The 26,267-nt window shown below is 42.7% G+C and overlaps 1 protein-coding gene across 1 annotated transcript in view; it reads right to left on the bottom strand.

Moving 5' to 3' along the window:
- Positions 1-26,008, bottom strand: part of stk16 (serine/threonine kinase 16) — a 67,092-nt gene extending 41,084 nt beyond the window's left edge. Inside the window, exon 1 of the mRNA XM_072260983.1 lies at positions 25,932-26,008. The gene's annotated coding sequence lies outside the window, so the exon portion shown is untranslated. The remainder of the gene's footprint in view (positions 1-25,931) is intronic.
- Positions 26,009-26,267: the final 259 nt, after the last annotated feature.

Raw genomic sequence — 26,267 nt, 5'->3', positions numbered from 1 at the left:
GGAAACAGATCCAGAACATTTTTCTCAGGCATCTCAGGAAAGTTTGATATTAAAAGGTTAATGAAATGTCTAATTTGAAGATATCTAAAGAAATGAGTATTAGGTAGATTAAACTTTACAGACAGTTGTTGAAAAGTTGCAAAACAATTATCTATAAAAGATCTTCAAAGCGCCTAATACCCTTACTATACCAATCGTAAAATGTTGAATCCCGTATAGAAGGTAGGAAAAGATGATTGTGTAAAATAGGGCTAGAGAGAGAAAAACCATGAAGTCCATTAAATTTTCTAAACTGAGCCCATATTTTTAAAGTATGTCTGATAAGAGGATTAAAAATAAGTCTAGGCAAATGACAAGGAAGTGCGGAACCGAGAAGTGCAGAAATAGAAAAATCCTTAGTAGAGTTCTACTCCATTGCCACCCATTTTGGGCAGTCAGACTTATTATGGAAGAAAGACCAAAAAATAAGACAACGAGTATTGGCTGCCCAATAATATAAACCAAAATTAGACAAGGCCATACCACCTTCCTTTTTAGATTTTTGAAGGTGAGCTTTATTAAGTCTAGAGTGTTTACCCTTCCATAGATAGGACGAAATAATAGAATCTAACCCATCAAAAAAAAGCTTTAGAAATAAGAATGGGTAAAGACTGAACTAGATACAAAAATTTAGGAAGGATATACAGAGCCACTTGCCATTGTGTTTTGTAGCTGTGCTGAATTGATGGGGATTTGGAGGGGAGGTGTTGAGCATAAAGTTTCCCTTTAGGCTGACGATCTTTCACTTTTTATATCAAACCTGACTACCTCCTTACCCTTAACGTTTCCACTTCTTAATAAATTTAGTCAGCTTTCTGGTTATAAACTTAATTTACATAACTATTTCCAATTAATAGAGAAGCACAAGCTTTAGTATTTCATGATCCCCCTTTTAAAGTAGTTAACAATCAATTCACTTATCTTGGTATTACAGCAACAAGGAACTTTAAGAATCTTTTTCTTTCTTTCTTTTTCAATCTTTTTATTAATTTTAGAATATATAAACAAAACATAGCAATGATACATATAATAGGAGATAAATTGTTACACTTACAAACAGTAATCGTAAAGTCCAATATTGAAATTTGACAAAGCTCCCAATCATATAAAACTAACAACGGATAATACAAATCAAAAAAAAAAACTAAAAAAAAACATGAAAAAGAAAAAAGAACCAAAACCCAAAAAGAATCCCAACCCAAAAGAAAGACAAAATTAATCAACTAAACTAAAAGACTTGGGCAAATCTAAAAACTTAAAAATGAAAAAGAAGAAAACCTTAGTGCTGACGACTCCATTCCCCTCCAACAACAATACAGAGAAATAGAATAGGTTTGGAAATAAAGATGTTACATTAAGTGAAAATGCTGAATGAATGGCCTCCAAGTTTTTTCAAACTTGATGGAAGGGTCATAAACTGCACTTCTAATTTTCTCCAAATTCAAACACAGCATAGTTTGTGAAAACCAATGAAATACCTTAGGAGGGTTAATCTCTTTCCAATTCAACAAAATAGACCTTCTAGCCATTAAAGTAAGAAATGCAATCATTCTTCGTGATGAAGAAGTTAAATTATTTAAATCTATCATTGGTAGTCCAAAAATAGCAGTAATTGGATGCGGTTGTAAGTCTATATTTAAAACCGTTGAAATAATATCAAAAATATCTTTCCAATATTTCTGCAACAGGGGACATGACCAAAACATGTGGGTTACAGAAGCTATCTCGAAATGACATTTGTCACATATTGGATTAATATAAGAGTAATAGCGAGATAGTTTATCTTTGGACATATGAGCCCTGTGTACTACTTTGAACTGTATTAACCTATGCTTAGCACACACAGAGGATGAATTCACCAACTGAAGAATTTTTTCCCATTTTTCAGTCGGTATATTAATCTCAAGTTCTCTTTCCCAGTCAGCTTTAATTTTATTAGAAGCATCAGGACATAAATTCAAAATTATATCAAATATGATTGCTACAACACTTTTCTGAGAGAGATTTAAATCTAAAATTTTTTCCAAAATATCCGTTGGATATGGATGTGGGAAATTAGGGGAAACAGTAATTAAAAAGTTCCTAATCTGTAAATATCTAAAAAAGTGAGATCTGGGTAAATTATATTTATTAGAAAGTTGATCAAAAGACATAAAACAATTATCCATAAATAAATCGCGAAAAGATATTATACCTTTAATTTTCCAATCAGAGTAAGCTTGATCCATCGTGGAAGGTTGAAAAAGAAAGTTTGACAAGATAGGGCTTGCTAGGATAAATTGATTGAACCCAAAAAATCTTCGAAATTGAAACCATATACGTAAAGTATGCTTAACTATTGGGTTATTCATTTGTTTATATAATTTAAAAGAAGTAAGAGGAAGTGAAGTTCCTAAAACCGAACCCAAGGAAAGCCCTTGTAATGAATTAGATTCAAGCTTTACCCAATGAGGATTTAAAGATACATCCAGATCTCGTCACCAAAATTTTAAATATCCAATATTAATTGCCCAATAATAGAATCTAAAATTCGGGAGGGCAAGCCCCCCCTCCTTTTTAGACTTCTGTAAATACCTTTTACTTAACCTAGGATTTTTATTCTGCCAAATATATGAAGAAATTTTTGAATCTACATTATCAAAAAAAGATTTTGGGATGAAAATTGGAACTGATTGGAATATATACAAAAAATTAGGCAAAATGATCATCTTAATAGCATTAATCTGACCAATCAAAGACAAAGAGATTGGCGACCATTTGGTAAATAACAGTTTAATCTGATCAATTAAAGGTAAAAATTTAGCTTTAAATAAATCTTTATATTTTTTCGTAATTGTTATCCCTAAATATATAAATGAATCATTAACCAGTTTAAATGGTAAAAATCGATAAATAGGTACATGCTTATTTAAAGGGAATAATTCACTCTTATTAAGATTCAATTTGTAACCAGAGAAGTTACTAAATTGAGCTAACAAATCTAAAATAGCAGGAATTGACTTCTCCGGGTTAGAGATGTATAACAGCAAATCATCTGCATATAACGATAACTTATGTATTTCGTTTCCACAGGTAATACCAACAATATTTGGCGAGTTACGAATAGCAATTGCTAAAGGTTCAAGAGCAATATTGAATAGCAAAAGACTAAGAGGGCAACCTTGCCTAGTGCCACGAAAAAGATGAAAAAAGGGAGATCTATAATTATTTGTACTAACCGAGGCTACCGGGGAGTAATATAACAATTTAATCCAAGATATAAGTGTCAAATTAAAATTAAATTTCTCAAGAACATTAAATAAATAAGGTCATTCGACTCTGTCAAAAGCTTTCTCAGCATCTAAAGAGATAATACATTCCGGGGTAGTAAGTGAGGGGGTATAAACAATATTCATTAACCTCCTAATATTAAAGGATGAATAGCGATTCTTAATGAATCCGGTTTGATCCATAGAAATAATTTGAGGTAACACCTTCTCCAATCTAGTTGCTAGAATTTTTGAAAAAATTTTAGAGTCTACATTCAAAAGAGATATCGGTCTGTATGATGTACAATCAGTAAGATCTTTATTCTTTTTAAGAATTAAGGAAATAGAGGCTTCATAAAACGATTGTGGTAATTTACCTAAACTGATTGCTTCTTTGAATATTCTAGACAACTTAGAGGAAAGAATGGAGGAAAAAAATTTTAAAAATTCCACTGTAAACCCATCCGGACCGGGTGCTTTACCGGAATTCAAAGATGAGATTGCAGTTATTATTTCTTCCTCTGAAATGGAAGTTTCTAATGATAGGGACTCTTCGGGTGATAATTTCGGAAAACTCAATTTACTTAAAAAGTCATGCAGAAAATTAGAATCATGAGGAAAATCAGAGTGATATAAAGAGGTATAGAATTCTTGAAAGGTTTGATTTATCCCAGCATGATCCACTGTGAAAGTATCATCCTGTTTACGCATCTTAGTAATTTGACGTTTAACCGAATCAAATTTCAAATGGTTAGCCAGTAATTTACCCGATTTATCACTATGAATATAAAAATCACTCCTAGTTCTCATTAATTGATTTTCAATGGAGGATGTTAATAATAAGCTATGTTCCAATTGGAGTTCAACTCTGTGTTTGTACAGCTCCTCACTGGGAGAAATAGCATATTTTTTATCGACTTCTTTAATTTTATCAACCAACAAAAGTATTTCATTGTTAACACGTTTTTTCAAACCAGCCGAATAGGAAATGATCTGACCACGGATATAAGCTCTAAAGGCGTCCCAAACAGTTCCATTGGAAACTTCGTCCGTAGTATTAGTTGAAAAAAAGAAATCGATCTGCTCCTTTATAAATTTGACAAAATATTGATCTTGAAGCAAAATAGGGTTAAATCGCCATTGTCGGCTAGTACAGGAGGTGTCCATTAACTTGATGGAAAGTTTCAGTGGAGCATGATCTGAAATAACAATACTGTCATAATTACAATCAAGTACGTATGGAATCAAATGGGAGTCAATCAAAAGATAATCAATTCGGGAAAAAGAACGATGAACATGTGAAAAAAAGGAGAATTCCTTGTCATTTGGATGTAGAAATCTCCAAATTTCTAAAATCCCAGAATCCAACATAAAAGAATTAATAATAGTAGCCGACTTATTTGGTAAAGCCGGACTAGCTATGGATCTGTCCAACATGGGATTCAGACATAAATTAAAATCACCACCCATTATCAACAAATACTCGTTTAAGTTAGGAAAGGAAGTGAATAGTTGTTTAAAAAATTCAGAGTAATCCACATTCGGAGCATAAACATTCACCATAGCGTCCGTTTTATTAAAAAGTACCCCAGTAATTAACAAAAATCTGCCATTAGGATCCGAAATAATGTCTTGATGAATAAATGTAATTGAAGGATCAATAAAAATTGAAACGCCTTTAATTTTGGCTTGAGCATTTGAGTGGTATTGTTGACCTTTCCAAAACTTAAAGAAGCGTTGATTATCCTCTTTCCTTACATGAGTCTCTTGTGCAAAAATAATATGAGCATTCAGTCTTTCGAACACCTTGAAAACCTTTTTCCATTTTATAGGATGGTTTAAACCATTTGTGTTCCAAGAAACAAAATTAATAGTATGAGCCATAATTAAGAGTTAACCCTTTGGTGAGAAAGGGGTTAACTACAATGTGAGCTCATAAAACCGGAAGAGGAATACATGATTAGAGAGGAACCGGAAATCTCGACACTGTGGACATCTTGGTAGTTCTGAAACAGCCCAATAGAAAAAATTAAAAAAGAAAAAGACTGACCCACCCCCCATCCCCAAGAACCCCGAACTAAGCCAGAAATGGCTGAAGGAAGCTCTAACTAAAACTAATTCTAACCCCATTTCTGCAGGGGGCAACTCCAAAAATATATGTTAGATAAAAGACCTCCCAGAAACTAATGCATGTAAAAAATAACCAATATAATAATTGATCTACTTAATAAAAATTAGTAAAATATATAAATTAAAAAAGCAGTCAGCACATATAATTAGTTATAAATGAATAAATAAAAAATTGCTTCTAAAATGAAAGGAGGATTATGGGAAGAAGAAGCATAGGAACATGGCATCCCGAAAAAGAAACAAAGGAGGTTAAGCAAAAAGAAAGACAAGTCGCCATTTTGATTATGCAAAAACCAAAAGTAGGAAACATATAACTAAAAATGATCGTCGAATCATATCATAAATAATAATGAAAAAGGAAAAGTTAAAACAAAAGGTTAACTAAAAAAAACTGATGTTAATTTACAGAAGATAAATAATCTATATAAGTTATAGAATAACAACTATAGTAGTAAATAAAGAACAAAAATCTTAGACTTAAAATAAACCTTCATCGCACGATAATAAGAGGTTCATTTTATAAAGAAAACACCAGAAGAAAAAAAAATTGGTGCTGAAAGCACCCGACACAGATTAAGAGAGGGTGTCTGTATCAGAAGGGAACTTATCATCCAAAAAGCTTCGGGCAGCAGTCGTAGAATGGAAGACACGACGATTTCCACCGGGAAGAGAGATTCTGAGACGTGCAGGGTACAATAGTGCCGGTTTGAGATTTTTTTGATAGCATTCCGACATTAGAGGTTTAAAAGTTAGTCATTCCTTCATCACTTCAGGACTGTAATCTTGAACTATCCTGAAGGGATGCTGGCGATACTTGATCATCCCTTGTTGACGAGCAACCTGGAGAAGTTGTTCTTTAACATTGACATAATGGAAACGAAGAATAACTGGTCTAGGTTTAGAAGCAATCGCTGCCGACTGTCCACGGTCTACGACGGGCGCGGTCGAGTAATGGAGGATCATTGGGAAAAACTGAACCGAACGAATCCTTTAAAAGTTGAGCAAAGAATATTGCAAGATCTCCAGCCTCAACATCCTTGGGTAAACCGATTAAACGTAAGTTTTGTCTTCTCGATTGATTCTCGAGATCAATAACTTTGGATTTAAGTTGTTGGAGTTGTTTAGTAGTCGAAGCTAGATTCTTCTCTAAGATCTCGACTTTTGTGTCCGTCTTCTGAGATTTAGTATCCAGTTCAGAAATTTTGGCATCGTGTTTCTGAACATCAGAATCCAGGGATTTCAAAGAGTCCGTGATTGATTTTAAATCTTCATTGAGGCTTTGGCGATGTTGTTCAAATTGAGCCGATAAACTATCAGATAACTTTATCCGCTGCTGCTCAAACATTTCCTCCATAACTTCGTAAGTTAATTCTGTTTGTTTAGAATCACCTTTCTTCTTTGCTCAGTTCCCATCAGCGTCTTTCCCATTTTTGGTTCTAGATCTCGTACTCATTTCTCTAAACTCGAGATTTGCAGTTGACGAAAGGAAATCAATTAATCAGTAAATCAAGAAAATAAAATAAATCTTCTGGTGTACTTAAAGTTGATTAGATCAAGGAGATCAAAGGTTGAAAAGAATAACGGGGATGGAGCGAAGCCAAAGAAGAGACCTCACTCCATGAGCGCTCCCTGCAGACTCCCAAGAATCTTTTTCGAGAAAATTTTACCAATCTTCTAAACTCTACAAAACAGAGTTTGACACAGTGGTCACCTTTGTCTATGTCTCTTGAAGGTCAAATTAATGTTATTAAAATGTATATCTTAAATTTTTGTACCTATTTCAGTCTTTACCAATTTTATTATAACTAACATTGTGAAATTTGCTGTTTAACAACAGTAGTATGGTGCAATTTACAAAATACAGAAGAGTACCGCACAGGAACAGGCCCTGTGGCCCACATTGTTGTGCCAAACCAATTAAGTCAGTATTCAAATGTCAACTGAACTATTCCCTGCTGCCTACACAATGCTCATATCTTTCCATTTTGCTCACATTCACGTGCCTACCTAAACGTCTGTTAACTCTGCCTTTACTACCACCGCAGGCAGTGCGTTCCAGGCACCCACCACTCTCTGTGTAAAACGCTTGCCCCTCACATCTCCTTTGAATTCACCCCCTCTTACCTCAAGTGCATGCCTTATTTATATACGGTAAATTACAATCAAAAACGTATATTAACATTTTTAATTAAACCAGTAGAGCAAAAGCAGTGAGGTGATCCTCATGGGCTGGTTCATTAACATGAGCAGTTCTGTAATTTTCTACACAGAAAGTTAGTTCTTGCATATGATCAAAATTTGGACTGGCAATGGTAATAATGTAACAGAGAGAGAGTGCGTGGGATGGAGTCGAGATAGAAGATTAGTCATGACTGAATTGTGATACAAGATCACAAAACCATGTGGCAGCTCCTGTTGATTTTGCTGTGATTCCAGACGCAGGCATTAACTGAAAGACACTCTTTGGCTGCTTTATTAGACACAGGAGTGGAACCCAGAGTGGTCTTCCGCTTCTGCAGCTCATGCACTTCAAGGTTTGACGTCTTGCACGTTCAGGATTGCTCTCTTGTACACCACTGTTGTAAAGTAAGGTTATTCGAGTTAGTCGCCTTACTGTTGAAGCAATCCAGCTTTTCTCCTCTGACCTCTCTCATTAAAAAGGTATTTTCACCCACAGAACTGGCACTCACTGGATGTATTTTTTTTGCTTTTCTGTAAACTCTAGAGATTGTTGCCTGTGAAAATCCCAGGAGATCAGCAGTTTATCAGATACTCAAACTGCCCAGTCTGCCACCAACAATCATTCAATAGTCAAAGTCACTTAGATCACAATTCTTCCCCGTTCTGATGTTTGGTCTGAACAACAATTGGACTACATATCTGCATGCTTTTATGCATTGAGCTGTTGCCACATGATCAGCAGATTAGATACTTTCCTAGTACCTAGTAATGTGGCCATTAAGTGTAAATATGATGTGGATCTTCTGGATCAGAACAAGAGAGCAGGTCATTTAGTGTCACGTCTGTCTGTCATCCCATCTGACCTTGATTCATAACCAAAATAAGTGCAGGTGCAAGGAATGGAAATAGTGTATCCTGAAAACCCCAGTAGGCCATGCAACATTTGTTGAGGAAAAAATATAGTCATAGTCATACTTTATTGATCCCGGGGGAAATTGTTTTTCGTTACAGTTGCACCATAAATAATAAATAGTAATAGAACCATAAATAGTTAAATAGTAATATGTAAATTATGCCAGTAAATTATGAAATAAGTCCAGGACCAGCCTATTGGCTCAGGGTGTCTGACCCTCCAAGGGAGGAGTTGTAAAGTTTGATGGCCACAGGCAGGAATGACTTCTTATGACGCTCTGTGTTGTATCTCGGTGGAATGAATGTACTCCTGTGCCCACCCAGTACATTATGTAGTGGATGGGAGACATTGACCAAAATGGCATGCAACTTAGACAGCATCCTCTTTTCAGACACCACCGTCAGAGAGTCCAGTTCCATCTCCACAACATCACCGGCCTTACGAATGAGTTTGTTGATTCTGTTAGTGTCTACTACCTTCAGCCTGCTGCCCCAGCACACAACAGCAAACATGATAGTACTGGCCACCACAGACCCGTAGAACATCTTCAGCATTGTCCGGCAGATGTTAAAGGACCTCAGTCTTCTCAGGAAATAGAGACGGCTCTGTCCCTTGCTTCAACTCAATAGATCTTTATCAAAACTCGAAAGTCAGTCTCATGAGGATAGGTTGAGCAAGCCAGGGCTTTTCTCTTTGGAGCAAAGGAGGATGAGAGGTGACTTGATGGAGGTCTACAAGATTATAAGAGGCATAGATGAAGTGGACAGCTAGTGCCTTTTTCCAAGGGCAATAATAGCTAATACGAGAGGGAATAATTTTAAGGTTGTTGGAGCAAAGTAAAGGCAGGATGTCAGAGGTAATTTTTTTTATATACAGAGAGTGAGTGGCAGCTGCTTGGAGCACACAGCCAGGGGTGGTGGTAGAGGGAGAATCATGAGGGACAGTTAAGAGACTGTTTGATAGACACAAGTTGAAAAAAAATGTAGGGCTAAGTGGGAGGGAAGGGTTAGATTGAACTTAGAGGAAGTTTAAAAAGACAGCACAACATCATGGATCAAAGAGCAGTAGTGTTCTATGATCTATGTTAAAGCAACTTATAAATTACTGAGAACAGAGTGGACAGAGAGAACAAAAGGGAAAGTCATTGAATCAAAGGGCACTACAGCACAGAACCAGGCCCTTCAGCCCATCTAGTCCATGCTGAACCATTACTCTGCCTTGTCCCATTGACCTGGCCCTGAACTGTAGCCCTCCATACCCCTCCCATCTATGTACCTATCTAAACTTACTTTAAATACTGAAACTGAATCCACATCCACTGCTTCTGCTGGCAACTCTCTCCACACTCTCACCACGCTGAGTGAAGAAGTTCACCCTCATGTTCCCCTTTAACTTTTCACCTTTCACCATTAACCTGTAGTTGTAATCTCACTCCGGCTCGGGGGAAAGGACTACTTGCATTTACCCTATCAGTATTTAATATATATTTTGATCGGGTGGAGACTGAATGACACAGGTAGTAGCAGTACTAGGTGACAGAGGGGTAAAGCTCATGAATAACTAAAGCTGAGTCTGCAGGGAGGTGGATGACCTACTTCTGCTGTAATTTTTGTATGTTTTATGGAAACCAGAGACAAGCCAAACAATGAAGATGATGTGCCTATGGAGTCACTGTCAGCAGGAAAAAATGACCAGAGACACAAGACACTGCTAATGCTTTAATCCCAAAAAAAAAATCATCAGCTGGGGTAATTCACCAGATAAGCAACCTATGTAGGGGAAAAGAACTGTCAATTTAAGTTGGAGTTGGAACTGGTTCATTATTGTCACGTAAAACACTTTTCTTGAGTACCATACTTGCAGATCAAATCATTGCACAGTACATTGAGGTAGAACAAGGTAAACCAATAACCAGGGCCAGATGGTCTGCATCCCAGGGTGCTTAAGGAAGTAGCCCAAGAAATAGTGGATGCATTAGTGATAATTTTTCAAAACTCGTTAGATTCTGGACTAGTTCCTGAGGATTGGAAGGTGGCTAATGTAACTCCACTTTTTAAAAAAGGAGGGAGAGAGAAACCGGGGAATTATAGACCGGTTAGCCTAACGTCGGTGGTGGGGAAACTGCTGGAGTCAGTTATCAAAGATGTGATAACAGCACATTTGGAAAGCGGTGAAATGATCGGACAAAGTCAGCATGGATTTGTGAAAGGAAAATCATGTCTGACGAATCTCATAGAATTTTTTGAGGATGTAACTAGTAGAGTGGATAGGGGAGAACCAGTGGATGTGGTATATTTGGATTTTCAGAAGGCTTTTGACAAGGTCCCACACAGGAGATTAGTGTGCAAACTTAAAGCACACGGTATTGGGGGTAAGGTATTGGTATGGGTGGAGAGTTGGTTAGCAGACAGGAAGCAAAGAGTGGGAATAAACGGGATCTTTTCAGAATGGCAGGCGGTGACTAGTGGGGTACCGCAAGGCTCAGTGCTGGGACCCCAGTTGTTTACAATATATATTAATGACTTGGATGAGGGAATTAAATGCAGCATCTCCAAGTTTGCGGATGACATGAAGCTGGGTGGCAGTGTTAGCTGTGAGGAGGATGCTAAGGGGATGCAGGGTGACTTGGATAGGTTGGGTGAGTGGGCAAATTCATGGCAGATGCAATTTAATGTGGATAAATGTGAAGTTATCCACTTTGGTGGCAAAAATAGGAAAACAGATTATTATCTGAATGGTGGCCGATTAGGAAAAGGGGAGGTGCAATGAGACCTGGGTGTCATTATACACCAGTCATTGAAAGTGGGCATGCAGGTACAGCAGGCGGTGAAAAAGGCGAATCGTATGCTGGCATTTATAGCGAGAGGATTCGAGTACAGGAGCAGGGAGGTACTACTGCAGTTGTACAAGGCCTTGGTGAGACCACAACTGGAGTATTGTGTGCAGTTTTGGTCCCCTAATCTGAGGAAAGACATCCTTGCCATAGAGGGAGTACAAAGAAGGTTCACCAGATTGATTCCTGGGATGGCAGGACTTTCATATGAAGAAAGACTGGATGAACTGGGCTTGTACTCGTTGGAATTTAGAAGATTGAGGGGGGATCTGATTGAAACGTATAAGATCCTAAAGGGATTGGACAGGCTAGATGCAGGAAGATTGCTCCCGATGTTGGGGAAGTCCAGAACGAGGGGCCACAGTTTGAGGATAGAGGGGAAGCCTTTTAGGACCGAGATTAGGAAAAACTTCTTCACACAGAGAGTGGTGAATCTGTGGAATTCTCTGCCACAGGAAACAGTTGAGGCCAGTTCATTGGCTATATTTAAGAGGGAGTTAGATATGGCCCTTGTGGCTACGGGGATCAGGGGGTATGGAGGGAAGGCTGGGGCGGGGTTCTGAGTTGGATGATCAGCCATGATCATAATAAATGGCGGTGCAGGCTCGAAGGGCCGAATGGCCTACTCCTGCACCTATTTTCTGTTTCTATGTAATAACAATACAGAATAAAGTGTAAAAATTACAGAGAAAGAGTAGTGTAGGTAAACAATAAGGTGCAAGGTTATAATAAAGTAGATCCATCTTATAAACTAGGGAACCATTTAATGATCTTACAGCAACTGGATAGAAGCTGAAACTGGTAGAACATGCTTTCAGGCTTTTGTACCTTCTTGCCAATGGCAGAGGGGAGAAGAGAGAATGTCCGGGCTGGGTGGGCTCTTTGATTATGCTGGCTGCTTTACTGAGGCAGTGAGGCAGTAACGTGCAGAGCAGTTGCCACGGTGCATCCAGACAGGATGCCTTCTCTGGTACATCGATTAAGATTGGTAAAGTTCATCAGGGACGCGCCAAATTTCTTCAGCCTTCTGAGGAAGTGAGGTTTCTTGACAATGGCATCTATGAGGTTGGAACAGGACAGGCTATGTTCACTCCTAGGAACTCGAAACTCTAAACCTCAACACCGTTAACGTAGATAGGAGGATGTGCACCGCCTGCCCTTTCTGAAGTCAAAGAGCAGCTCTCTTGCTTTGCTAATATTAAGGGAAATGCTGTTGTCACTAAGCTTTCTATCTCTCTCCTGAATTCTAACTCATCATATTTGAAATGCTGTTCACTACAGTGGCATCATCTGCAAATTTCTATCAGGAGTTAAAGCAGAACCTGGCCACGCACTCAGGGAGTAGAGTAGGGCCTAAGGACACAACCTCGTGGAACATCAGTATTTAGAGTAATTATGGCTGAGGTGTTGCTGCCTGTCCTTACTGATTATGAGCTGTTGGTCAGGAACTCAGGGATCCAGTTGCAGAGGGATGTGATGGCTCACAGGGTCTGGAGTTTGGCGATGAATTTTTTATTATTATAGCCCTAAGGTAGAGCTTTAATCAATAAACAATATTCTAATGTAGGTGCCTGTACTGTCCAGATGCTCCAGAGGTGAGTGTAGGGGCAGGGAGACAGTGCCTGCCATCGACCTGTTTCAGCAGAAGGTTGATACCGAGAAGCAGCTTAGGATGTTTGGTGCTGAGTATTCAGACTGGCTGCATCACAGCTTGTTATGGATACTCCAATACACAGGAGGCCGCAGAGTGGTGTAGACTGAGGCAGCAGGATCACACGCACAATCCTTCCCACGATCGAGAACATTGATGCCTCAAGGTGGTGGCAGACATTATTAAATGCCCTCAACATCCACCATAAACAAGAGATTCTGCAGATGCTGATAATCTTGAGCAACACGTGCAAAATGTTTGAGGAACTCAGGATGAGAGGCATCTATGAAGAGTCCTGGTCAAGGACCTCAGACTGAAATGTTGACCGTTCATTCCGTGCAAAGGTTCTGCCTGACTTGCTAATGCTTCCATTATTCAGGACATATGAAGGAACTGAGGGATATACATGTTAGTAGGGAAGTGGTGTTAGGTAAATTGAAGGGATTGAAGGCAGATAAATCCCCCAGGCCAGATGGTCTGCATCCCAGAGTGCTTAAGGAAGTAGCACAAGAAATAGTGGATGCATTAGTGATAATTTTTCAAAACTCTTTAGATTCTGGACTAGTTCCTGAGGATTGGAGGGTGGCTAATGTAACCCCACTTTTTAAAAAAGGAGGGAGAGAGAAACCGGGGAATTATAGACCGGTTAGCCTGACATTGGTGGTGGGGAAAATGCTAGAGTCAGTTATCAAAGATGTGATAACAGCACATTTGGAAAGCGGTGAAATCATCGGACAAAGTCAGCATGGATTTGTGAAAGGAAAATCATGTCTGACGAATCCCAGAGTTTTTTGAGGATGTAACTAGTAGAGTTGATCGGGGAGAACCAGTGGATGTGGTATATTTGGATGTTCAAAAGGCTTTTGACAAGGTCCCACACAGGAGATTAGTGCGCAAACTTAAAGCACACGGTATTGGGGGTAAGGTATTGATGTGGATGGAGAATTGGTTGGCAGACAGGAAGCAAAGAGTGGGAATAAACGGAACCTTTTCAGAATGGCAGGAAGTGACGAGTGGGGTATTGCAAGGCTCAGTGCTGGGACCCCAGTTATTTACAATATATATTAATGACTTAGATGAGGGAATTAAATGCAGCATCTCCAAGTTTGCGGATGACACGAAGCTGGGTGGCAGTGGTTGCTGTGAGGAGGATGCTAAGAGGATGCAGGTGACTTGGATAGGTTAGGTGAGTGGGCAAATTCATGGCAGATGCAATTTAATGTGGATAAATGTGAGGTTATCCACTTTGGTGGCAAAAACAGGAAAACAGATTATTATCTGAATGGTGTCCAATTAGGAAAAGGGGAGGTGAAATGAGACCTGGGTGTCATTATACACCAGTCATTGAAAGTGGGCATGCAGGTACAGCAGGCGGTGAAAAAGGCGAATGGTATGCTGGCATTCAAAGCAAGAGGATTCAAGCACAGGAGCAGGGAGGTACTACTGCAGTTGTACAAGGCCTTGGTGAGACCACACTTGGAGTATTGTGTGCAGTTTTGGTCCCCTAATCTGAGGAAAGACATCCTTGCCATAGAGGGAGTACAAAGAAGGTTCACCAGATTGATTCCTGGGATGGCAGGACTTTCATATGAAGAAAGACTGGATCGACTAGGCTTATACTCGTTGGACTTCAGAAGATTGAGGGGGGATCTAATTGAAACGTATAAAATCCTAAAGGGATTGGACAGGCTAGATGCAGGAAGATTGTTCCTGATGTTGGGGAAGTCCAGAACGAGGGGTCACAGTTTGAGGATAAAGGAGAGGCCTTTTAAGACCGAGATTAGGAAAAACTTCTTCACACAGAGAGTGGTGAATCTGTGGAATTCTCTGCCACAGGAAACAGTTGAGGCCAGTTCATTGGCTATATTTAAGAGGGAGTTAGATATGGCCCTTGTGGCTAAAGGGATCAGGGGTTATGGAGGGAAGGCTGGTACAGGGTTCTGAGTTGGATGATCAGCCATGATCATACTGAATGGCGGTGCAGGCTCGAAGGGCCGAATGGCCGACTCCCGCACCTATTTTCTATGTTTCTATATACCAGAAACACTGCAGTCGCAGAGCCCTCAGCATTGTCAAGAATCCTTCCCCTCTGTCCCACAATCTCTTTGACCTCCTACCGTCAGGCAGAAGTTACCTGTTAGGCTGGGTAACAACTCTTCTCCCAGGTTCTGAGACTTCTGAACACAGTTCCACCACTGAGTATACATTATTAATGACGGTACCAGTAGCAGTAATACTGTTGTATATTTAACTTCGGCAACTTGTATGTAGACAGACTATTAATTATCTGTTAACATTATTGTTATTATATTATGTGCTGTTTGTGATATATGCACAGAGTTTTACAGCTAGGTTTCAGAGGAACATAGTTTCATTTAGCTGTCCACATAAATATGGTTAAATAGCGAAACTTGAACTTAAACGTGAAGAGGTCCTTTTCTCATTACTACCATTGGGGTAAGGTACAGGAGCCTGAATATTCACACTCAACGTTTAAAGAAGCTTCTTCCCCTTTGCCATCAGACTTCTGAACTGCCCATGAACACTACTGCGTTTTTGTCTTTTTCACTATTTATGTATTTCCTAAGTTTTATTTGGGGCTTTGCATTTTAATGCTGCCACAAAATAAAATTCGCAACATTTGCCAGTGATAATAAACCTGATTCTGATTATTGGAGAGCTGGAAAGATTTTATAATCAGAATTAGAATTAATATCACTGACATATGTTGTGAATTTTTTTGTTTTACAGCAGCAGTACAGTAAATAAAATAGACTAAAGTACTTAAAAATTTATATATATATATATGTGTGTATATATATATATATATATACACACACACAGAAAATATATATACAAGTAACCAGTACAAAAATAGTGAGATAATGTACATAGATTCATTGTCCATTCAGAAATCTGATGGAGGGGTTGAAGTTGTTCCTAAAGTGTTGAGTGTGTATCTTCAGTCTCCTGCACCTCCTGCCTGATGGTAGAAATGATAAGAGGGCATGTCCTGGGTGATGGGGGTCCCTAATGATGGATGCTGAATTTCTGAGACATCAGTTTGTGAAGATGTCCTCAATGATGGAGAGGCTAGTACCCATGATGGAGTTAGCTAAGGTCACAACTATCTGCCGTTTAGTGCGATCCCATGCAGTAGCCCCTCCATACCAGATGGTGATAGAACCAGTTAGAATGCTCTCCAGGGTACATTTGTAGAAAATTGTTAGGAGCCTTTGGTGACATACCAAATCTCCTCAGACTTCATAATTGCATCAATATGCTGGGCTCAGGATAGATCTTCAAAAATTTTGAAACTGCTCATCCTTTCCACTCCTGATTCCTCAAAGAGGAATAGTTTATGTTCCCTCAAATTCCCCCACCTCCTTGAAGTATACAGTCAATCCCTTGGTCTTACTGATTTAACTAAACATGCGGCCCAATTCAATTATTTCTTATAACTATACAGATTTCCAACTCTGCCATCAATGTTTGAATTTGTGTAGTGAAAACGGTAGCCCCATGGCCCAGGACTGAGGCCTCTGCTGAGCTGCTCTCACGGTGGACTGTGACACAGGAAGGGTGATGGGCTGAAGAAGAATAAGAATACGGATTTCCATTCAACTTTCTGCTGGCAGGGAGCCTGCCTTGGAGAGGATCATTACCCCTTCACTACAACTCACTTACCACCAAAACAACGGCCACTCTACCCTACAGTTACAGAAACACTAACCTGTTATTCAACTTTTGCACTATTTATTTATATTATCTTATAGAAATACTTTTATGCATCGCACCGTACTGCAAAATAACAAATGTCCTGACTTATGTCAGTGATAATAAACATGTTTCTGATTCTGAATGGTCACCTAATATGATAAGATGGACTCCTGACAGCCTACCTCATCATGACCCCTGCACCTTATTGTTTGCCTACACTGCACTCGCTGTAGCTGCAAGATTTAATTTGGCACTCTGTTATTGTTCTACCTTGTCCTTTCCCCAATGCACTATGTAATGAACTGATCTGTATGAACAGTGCACAAGTTTTTCCACTGTATCTCAATACATGTGACAATAATAATAAACAAAACCAATGGGTGAGCTGAGGCCTCTGCACACATGCATTCCCTCACTCGGTGTGCTTCAGCCAACTCTACAAATGCCAGGAACCTTAAAACAAAAACAACAAATTGCTGAAAATACTCAGGGGGTCAGGCAGCTCCTGCAGAAAGATGAAAAAGAAAACCCACCCAAGCTTTCCAATCAACAGTAGCTCAACAGCATTTGACACTGCTATGCAACTGGATCCTTGACTTCCTCACTGACCACTAGTGCAAATCAGGAAAAACATCTCCTCCTCGCTGACAATCAGCACAGGCACACCTCAAGAATGCTTGCTTAACCCACTGCTCTACAGCACCAGTGATCACGACTGGATTCAATTCCCGCCACAGTTTGTACGTTCTCCCCGTGGCCGTGTGGGTTTCCTACCACATTCCGAAGATGTACCAGTTACAGCCAGTGAGTTGTGGCTGGAGACATGGTGACACTTGCAGGCTGACCCAGCACATTGTCAGACTGTATTGGCCGTTGAGACAAACAATGCCATTCATGCTAAGTTTCGATATACATGTGTGAAAGTGAAAAGGGGGTTAAGAGTACGGGATAGGAAGGGTTAAATGGTGTATGTGACCTGGAAAATATAGCAGGGGCGGGAACTAGACAACAGAACCGGGCACGGTTAGGATCTTGCAACTGCATGCTCATCTCTTAGAACAAAAGCGCTTACTGACCTGTACCTCTGCACGTGAAGCTGTTGTGACCATGATGAAATTGCTAACCACAAAACCGTCATAAGCATGGACAGGGGAAACAGGTGCTAACTGAAACCTTTTTCTCTGGATATAAATGTACCCTTGTACTCGTGCTAGGCAGAGTTGATTGCCAGACGCTGCAAATGGGTATGGTGGTTACCTCTCCTCGGATCAAATAAAGAATTGATCGAGCGAAAACGTGGCCTCTGAGTGTTTTCTCCGACTGAATAGCGAATGGGTATGGACAATTTGGCGAGCCAGCCAGGAGTCCCAATGGGAGCCTCCAGCGATCCTGGTGTTAGTGAACTGGCGATCCACTGCACGCCGCTGAGACCGACGGGCCCACAGGGTGACTTTCCCCCGGTCCTCTCACGGTCTCCGTTGATTGCTTTTTCCCCTCAGGGTTCCTGTTGAGCTGCTCAGCGGATTCCAGTAGAGTCCACGAGGGTAGGTGGTTTTAACGTTGATTGATTTCTGATAAGAGAATCTGTATGAGAAATAGTGTCTGAAAAACGGGGAGTCGGGGACTCCGAGGCCAGGGGCCGACGCGCAGTGAAATAGTGTCTGAAAAACGGGGAGTCGGGGACTCCGGGGCCAGGGGCCGACGCGCAGTGAAACAGTGTCTGAGAGACGGGGAGTCGGGGACCCCGGGGCCAGGGGCCGACGCGCAGAGAAACAGTGTCTGAGAGACGGGGAGTCAGGGACCCCGGGGCCAGGGACCGACGCGCAGAGAAACAGTGTCTGAGAGACGGGGAGTCGGGGACCCCGGGGCCAGGGGCTGACACGCAGTGAAACAGTGTCTGAGAAACGGGGAGTCGGGGACCCCGGGGCCAGGGACTGACGCGCAGGATTTGCTTTGGAGGTCCGAGACCTCAATGAGGGGTTAGAATCCCCAACGAAGTATTGTGAGTATTAAAGCCTGCTGGTGCTAATAAATCGGGAGGCGGATCATTGGTAGTGATCTATCATATTTTTCTTTGAGTGTGTTACAGCAAATTGGTCAGCCGGTTAGTGTCGGTAACCTATTACATTTTGAAGCTGGTAACCATTCTAATTGGCGTAGGAGGGGACGGGGAATGTAGATTAAATTGATCAGCACAGGGCAGAGCAGACGTTTGGCCAAACACAGGGGAAGTGGCTCTCCCCTGCAGTCCATCCGGATGCTGTAAAAACGTTTTAGGTACACTTGTGAACTAGTGGAAATCTCGCTTTTCTACGAGTGACTGAGTTGAGGTCGCCTCACACGTGAGTACTGCAGTAAAGAGAATCAGGAAGGGGCGGGTGATATTTCACTGAAACCGCATCCAGCCTTAGACCGGTTGTCAAGAGGGGAAATCCCCCACGCGAAGGTCAGGACCTTGAAGTGGATGCGGGAGTAAAGTGATAAACATGGGTCAGACTTTGGATAAGGGGGACATTACCACCCCACTTGGAAAGATGTGTAAGGAGAAACCGGAGCTAGAAAAGAACCTAAGACATCTTAGTGCGCGCTTAAATAAAAGATTGGGGAGGGGGGGAATTGGCCGTTGGGGGGAACTTGGGACCTGGCCAAATGCAAAACAGCAGTGACTGAAGTCTGGAAACAAAATTGCTCTCAATAATGGAAAGATTCGATTACGAAGTGGGTAAAAATAGCGGACAGATTAAATGAGCGTTCCAGACAGACATCCTGGGAAGAAAATACCAAAAAACGAAACATCCCTATTACCGAAGATCAGGGCCAGGTCTGACCATATGTAGTTTTAAGGCCTTATGTGAATTATTTGATAAACAACAAATTAAATCAACTGGGAAAGGTGCACCTTTGGATATGTCAGGACTGCAGATTTTATTTAACACCGGCGAAGAAACCGACAATGAGGGTGTAATAGTTCCTTCAGCCCCTGCAGAAGTCCCACTTCCTCCCCCACCCGGTTTACCAGATCCTTCAGGTCAGGTCTCGAAACCACCCTTCTATTCTCCTACCCCCACATCAACCCCTGTGACGGCCCCCGTCCCGGCATCCTCCATACTTCCCGGGACTATTACTAATGGTGGATCAGGTACCCCACAATTTTTGGACTATGTTGCTAGCCGAACTCGCTGGCGGAACACACAGCACTCCCAGATTCCAGTCCCAAAGCCCCAGCCGAAGCGCAACGCGGTGGCTCGCCAACTGACGGGCTGTTGGGCGATGGTCCCACCCTAGACCCCCAGGACCCTGATGATCCAGACCCTAACTCTAATTTTGATCATGATTCCCGGAATGACTGGCCTCCATTGACTCGACAATTCCCACTTAGGACTGTGCAACAGCGGTTTTGGCACAAACTCACGGAGACCAACGCCGTCCGGTTGCCTACTATTCCGTAGCCTTGGACCCAGTGGCCCAGGGCTTTCCCCCGTGTACTAAAGCATTACCCGCCGTCTACAGCATGGTCACGGCAGCTGCTAATATCACCAGCCAGCCAGTAGCAGTTTATACCTCCCACATGATTACGGCGCTGCTCACTACACACAGTACCCAACATCTTACCCAGGCCTGCCTTAATCGATACGAGATTGCCCTCCTTCAGAACCCTCTCCTTACTTTTGAATATTGCTCTGCTATCAATCCAGTGTCCTTTTTACAGGAGCCACCGACACTCCTAACCAACCCCCCTCACTCTTGCATAGAACTTAACTACTTTCCTACCTCCCCCCGACCTGACCTTTCTGACCATGCACTACCCAACCCTGACCTTACTCTTTTCGTGGACGGATCCTCTTCGATCTCCCCTGCAGGCGACCGGGTGGCTGACTACGCTGTGACATCCCCCTCCCAGACCTTAGAAGCAGCAGCCCTTAAACCTCCCGTTTTGGCCCAGAAGGCAGAATTGTTCGCCCTTACTAGGGCTTGCATTTTAGCCTGGGAGTCAGCGCAAATATATATACGGACTCCCGCTATGCCTTTGGCGTTGCCCATGACTTCAGGTCCCTCTGGGCGAAGCGCGGATTCCAGACCTCGACGGGCAAACCTATTGCCAATTCTGATTATATCTCCAACTTACTTAAAGCCATACTCTTGCCCTCCAAATTGGCAATTATTAAATGCGCTGCCCATTTAACAGACGCCTCCTCGGTGACCCAGGGTAACTCCGCGCCGACGCGGCAGCGAAAGAAGTGTCCCTACTTGGCCCCTGGGAAGTGAGCACAGAACAGCGTGCATTGCTATCACGCAGGCCCCCTAATAGTCCTGACATATCCACCATTTTGCAGTCCCAGAGGGATGCCCCTGAGGCTGAGACTGACCTGAGGCGCGACCACAATTGCGTTCAAGACTCTGTAACGCGTCTCTGGCAGACACCAGCGGGACAAATATGTGCCCCAGATGCATGGTTACCCCTTCTTGTCGATAAACTACACACTGATACACATCTGGGCAAGGAGGGAATGTGTGCAATATTGCTCAGAACCTGGTGGAGCCCTAACATGCAGGAGGCAGCAGAGGATAGAGCCAGGCCATGCCTAACCTGCCAGAAGGTAAACCCTGGAAAATCTATCAGATGCGAAAGAGGCCGGACTCCACTTCCAGGAGGGCCTTTTGAAGTGTTACAAATGGACTTTATTGAGCTGCCTCGAGTACACTGTTACAAATATTGCTTGGTGATAGTAGATGTGTTTAGCAGGTGGATAGAGGCTTTTCCGACCACCAATAACAAAGCAAGTACGGAGGTTAAGATACTAGTAAAGGACATCATACCACGATTCGGAATCCTCTGTCGCTTGTCTTCAGAGGAAAGATCAATAAGGAACTCTGTGAATTACTGAAGATAGACCAGCAGTTCCATTGCTCCCACCACCCTGTAGCGGCAGGACTGGAGGAAAGGGCTAATGGGATACTAAAGGACAAATTGACTAAACTAACCCTAGAGACCAGACAGAATTGGTTGAAAGTGCTTCTGCTGGCATTATATCATATGCGGATCACTCCCCAGATTGGGACAGGACTAACCGCAGCAGAGATAGTTTATGGACGATCTGGCAGGACTCCCTGGGACAGTGCCAGACCTCCCTTTCCCATAGTGGACTTACAAGTAATGGGACAAGAATTACAGGATTATTGTGGGCGATTAACTCTCTCTTTGAAGTTCCTCCATACTCAGGTTGTGGAAGCCTATAAGGAGGGAGCAAGCACAGCGACTGGCCTAACCCCGAACCTGGCGACTAGGTGCTGATCCCAGACAGGGAAAGAACAAAGTTGGGACCTCGGTGGAAGGGACCGCACCAGGTCCTCCTGCAGACCCCTTCAGCGGTCAGGGTGGAAGGACGAGAGCGCTGGATCCATCTGAGCGACTGCAAATGCTGGGACCAAGAATTACCAGGAACTATGAAGGACTAAAAGAGTACTGATAATTGTACTAAGATTGCCCCCTGTGTATGATTAAACTTTGTCTTTTTGGAGTGCCACAGCCCTAAAACCATGCCCGGGGGGATGGAAGGTAGGATAACTTTGATTGTTTGTATCCTTTTAGGGATAGTAGGAACTATGGGTAGGATCAGGGGACGAGTACATACCTGCGATACAGAGCGGGAAAATAGGGTATATCATCTCTGCAGTCAGGATGTTTTGATGTGTGAGGGTGACGGGGATGATGAATTCAGGGAATGGAACATTACCAAGATCAACTACTGTACCGGAAAGCTCGAGCAACCGGACCGCTGGACTAGTCCTGGATGGAAGGAACTCTTGGGTCCTCCCCTGTCGGTACCAAAACTGCAGGTTTGATTTTGAATGCAGAAGGAACCGAATGGAGAACCAACTGGCAAACAAGTCCTATAAAGGAAGGTGTTCCCGGGGAGCCCTAAAAGGGACCTCAACATCCATAGTGGGCTCAAGGAGGGGCACCTTGAGAAAAAAAAAAGGAATTGGGGTTTCACCGAAAGCTCCACGCTTGGAAGCCCCCCCCCCCCCCAGGGTATATCAGTGAAAATTATTTTCAAAAGGTACATAAGACGATTATCTGGAACCACTATCGTCTGTTATCCTCCCCCCCCCCCCCACCCCCCACGAGTGTCTCCTCCCTATTCACTATCTTCCCGCACTGGGACCGCACTTACCAACCTTTCTGGTGCGCCCCCCGTGACAGTACCCTGCCTAAGGAAAGGAGGGTGAAACTTACCTGTGACCCCACCAAGGCCCCTGTGGTGGACTGTCTACATTTCCTCCGGCTAACATTACATGGACAAGTAGCGACCACCGTTACAGTATGGAATGGTTTAAGGGAGACCTCTGGTGGGAGGGCAACCCCAAACCCCCGCGGGGAGGCCCAGGCTTTGACAACTGTTACACCGGGACAGGATGAGGATGCTCCGACATTTTTGCCTGCCTATATGGCATCTGCAAAGAAGGCAATGTCACTCCTCAAACAAAGGACAGAGCGTCATCTGTACCTGTAGTAAGTCGAATTGTGTGCCCTTGTCCCGGGGAGGACACCTTCTATGCAGAGAAGGAAACCGCACACACCTCCGAGTCTACAACCACCTGTTCCCCCACCCAGACTACATCCAGGGGATCAAATGGGCCTCTTGTCCTCCCGGTAAAAGCCCAAGTGCCTGGAAGGACCATGGGTATCTGATGACAGCCGAGGGATGTACTGAAACCCTGTACACTTCTCAGGGGTATTTCTCCTTCCACAATGGCACGGCCACCAATTTCCTGGAATACCCTGATCTTTCCTCAGTGGCCTATGGCACCTTCTTCCCCACTGCGGTTCCCTGCCCAGGGCCTCCCCTGGCACCGCCACCTGCAAGACTTAAGAGAGAGGTTTCCCAAGAGTTCTGCGTGGGCTACCGGAAACTGACTACCCTCACCCGGGACAAGTGGCTGGGTATGGGGCAGTCGGCCTTTTCTCCCTAGGGGCTTCCGGAGCAGTCATGGCAGCCCACAATAGGAGCTACTTAGCTTACAGCCTCACAAGTCTTGGGAACGCTACCCGGGGGGCATTAAAGCTCATAACGGATAACCTTAGCCAACTACGCCTCTTCTCCATGCAGAACCGTTATGCCCTTGATTATTTCCTTGCGAGGGAAGGCGAGGAATGTGTTATTGTAAAAGACCAATGCATAATGGGCCTGGACGATGCCACTGCAAACATAGCATGCTATGTGAACCAAATAGATGAACAATTAGGATCAATTAAGGAAGGAACAGACTGGGGAGGATGGGGAAACTGGGGATTAGGAGCATGGAAGGACTGGTTGATTAATGGTGCCATCTATGCACTAACGGTTATCATAGGAATCTTTGTCTGTATTGCCGGAGTAAAGTGTGTTCTGAACCGAATGATGGCCTCCCTAGGGAACTTAATGCCGGCAAAACCAATGATGGTAGTGAAGAACCCTGTAGAAGCCGGTGAGCTGATTGAACCGATACTTGAGGATTTCCATGATATTGGTGGTTATCATTGAGATGATAAAAGGAGGGAATGTGTAAGTGAAAAGGGGGTTAGAGTACGGGATAGGAAGGGTTAAATGGTGTATGTGACCTGGAAAATATAGCAGGGGCGGGAACTAGACAACAGAACTGGGCACGGTTAGGATCTTGCAACTGCATGCTCATCTCTTAGAACAAAAGCGCTTACTGACCTGTACCTCTGCACGTGAAGCTGTTGTGACCATGATGAAATTGCTAACCACAAAACCGTCATAAGCATGGACAGGGGAAACAGGTGCTAACTGAAACCTTTTTCTCTGGATATAAATGTACCCTTGTACTCGTGCTAGGCAGAGTTGATTGCCAGACGCTGCAAATGGGTATGGTGGTTACCTCTCCTCGGATCAAATAAAGAATTGATCGAGCGAAAACGTGGCCTCTGAGTGTTTTCTCCGACTGAATAATAAATCGGTATGGACACGTGACAAATAAAGTTAATATACGTGGCTAGGCACGGCACAAATACCATTTATAAATTTGCTGATGACACAACTACAGTTGGCAGAACCTCAGATGGTGACAAGGAGGCATACAGGAGAGAGAGAGGTTAAGTGTGTATCTCATCAGCTGCTTGCACGGTGTCACAACAACTCAACGTCAATAAGGCAAGGAATTCGTTGTGGCCTTCGGGAAGGGGATGCACAGCAGTTCTCATTGAGGGGATCAGCAATGGAAAGGGTGAGCAGCTTCAAGTTTCTGGGCGCCAACATCTCAGGGGATCTATCCTGGGCTCAAAACATTGATGCAGTCATGAAGAACACACACCAATGACTATACATAGAGGACAGAAAATCTACAGCACATTACTGGCCCTTTAGCCCACAATGTAACCTACTCTAGAAGCTGCCTAGAATTTCCCTAACGCATAGCCCTCTATTTTTCTAAGCTCCATGTAACTAGCTAAGAGTCTCTTGATTACGAGTTTGAGGAGATTTGGTATGTCACCAAAGACTCCAACAGATTTCTACAGACGTACCATGGTATTCTGGCTCGTTCATCGCCGCCTGGTATGGCGGCCCCAATGCGCATGATTGTAAGAGACCGCAGAGGGTTGTACCCTAACCCTAACCCTAACCCTACTTCCCACCATCAAAGACATCTTCAAAATACAGTGCCTCAAGATGACGGCAACCATCATCAATGACGCTCTTCCCTATCCAGCACAAGCCCTCTTCACGTTACCATAATTAGCGTGGAGTTACAGGAGCCTGAAAACACACGTATTCAATGTTTAAGAACAGCTTCTTTCCCTCCGCCATCAAATTTCTGAATAGACAATCAACCATGTACACCACTTCCGTATTTTGCTTTTCGTACTATTTATATTTTATTGTAACATATTTTTTTATGTATGGCCCTACACTGCTATGGAAAAACAACAAACTTCCCAACATATGTCAGTGATAATAAATTGACGACACTAAGCTCAACCTGACACATTCTGCGCATGCGTTAGCCTCATTCCGCCCCCACTGCCTGCTGGGAGTTGTAGTACTAATACCGTTCCTTATGCGGAGACGGTGTATTTACGGGCCCCTTAGCAACACAAGCTTGTTAAGTATTTCTGTAATGAAACTTTCTCCCAGTTATTATCCGCCTTCCAGCAATCATTACCTCTTCCCCTGAAAAAATTCCGTTCGACAATAAGACAATAAGTACGGGTACCTGAAGGATCCACTGATACCAGCCCATCATCGCCGGTGATATTACCGTCCGCCGTCCCACCATCAGATCTCGCGAGAATGAGTGATGGATTGTTCCTCCTCTCCCCACACTTCCGGGTGAGATCTCGCGAGAGCTGGGTCTCCTGAACACTAGCTTGGAACACGTGCCAGTGGGCTGTCCTGCACATGCTCCGGGACCTTACCGGAAACTCGCAGCTTTGCAGGGGCATTGCGTTAAGTTGAATGGTTCTGAATTCCAGGAGAGCCAAGGTCAGGTTTATTGTCATATGCAAAATTACATGTATGCACGGGTACAATAAAAAACTTAACAGAAGCG

Source organism: Mobula birostris, chromosome 6 (assembly GCF_030028105.1).
Source record: "Mobula birostris isolate sMobBir1 chromosome 6, sMobBir1.hap1, whole genome shotgun sequence".
NCBI lineage: Eukaryota > Metazoa > Chordata > Chondrichthyes > Myliobatiformes > Myliobatidae > Mobula > Mobula birostris.
The sequence above is the reverse complement of the archived record's forward strand: the minus strand, read 5'-3'. Positions and strand labels throughout refer to the sequence as shown.